Below are 1,349 nucleotides of genomic sequence, written 5' to 3' on the forward strand. Positions count from 1 at the left end.
GGCGGTTCACCAGGGAACGATGTGCTTTTAATTCACTCACTGGTGCAAACTGCCTGGAGACAGAAATTCAAAGCTGGAGAAGATGAATAACTTGAAGGGAACTTGTCAGAGTCAGGGAGCCCCTTTGCCAGGGGAGTCCGGAGTGGCTGAGCACTGGATGCATGTAGGCTCAGTTTCTCTCTCTCTTTTATACTAGCTCATCTGGTGACATGGCTCAGAGGGTGGCACAGCCCATTGTTGGGAATGGCTGTAAATGCTATTCTTCTGGGAGCGCAACTACAGTCCAGGGGATGCTCTCTGCCTCCCGGCACAGATAACAGCTCTGAATGCCACAGTGGGGAGAGGAGGCTGCTAGGAGACTGAATCTCACTGCAGGAGTTGACGGGAGGGAGGGGATAGGGAGTTAATAGGACACCTAAGGCTGCAGGCAGCTGAGACTAGCACCTGGTGCTTGCCCAAGTGTTAAGGGCTGGGCTTTAGAGTGGAGGAGGGAGTTTAGATTTTGTATGTGGGACTCCATGGGAGATAGGGACCAGGGAGGAGGGATATATTTTGCAGAAGGAAGGCCACAGAGGGCTGGGTAGCTCCATGGAGCAAGGCAGAGAACAATTACTTTGGAGATCCATGAAGTTTCAAATGTTCAATGAGCTGTCAAATTTGGGTGACTGAGACAAAGTGGACCATGAATGCTCTCTGTAATGGGTGAATAGACAACACAAAGCCCCTCGAGACAGAGGTATATCATTACTGAGAGTCACTAGATAGTGCTATCCCAAGTAGTCTTACAAAGTCTATTTAACAGAATGCATAGGCAGCTAGATCTTGAAGAAATGCTTGTTGCCAGTTGTTGTGCAATTCTTCTTAGAAACTGTGCATAGCACCAGTAAAAATATATTCACTACCTAAGGCCTAATCTACATTTGAAAGTTTTATTGGCATAGATATATCAGTTACTAATGTGATTTGTTTTTTTTTACTGAAATAGTTATACTGGTAAGAGTTCTAATGGGGATGCAATCATAGTGGTATAGAGTGACATATACTGGAATAGCTATACCAGTATGAAACACCTTTATACTGATATTACTGTGCCATGTAAGGGGTTATATTATATCAGTAGCACAGCTTTCTAGTGTAAAAAGTCCTGGCTGAATCATTCCTTAGGTGCAAAATCTACTACCTGCAGGTAATATCCACACAAGCAAACAAATGACCTGGTGTCAGATACATTGCAGGAGTCTCCTGTTTAATAAGACAAATAGCCCCAGGCCCTCCCCCAGACTAAAGTTGCTCAAAGAGTGCCTAAAAGTGCAGGAATCAATTTATTGGGCAGGCTGTGAAACACTGAT

The sequence above is a fragment of the Malaclemys terrapin genome, chromosome 7, assembly GCF_027887155.1.
Source record: "Malaclemys terrapin pileata isolate rMalTer1 chromosome 7, rMalTer1.hap1, whole genome shotgun sequence".
Classification (NCBI taxonomy): Eukaryota; Metazoa; Chordata; order Testudines; family Emydidae; genus Malaclemys; species Malaclemys terrapin.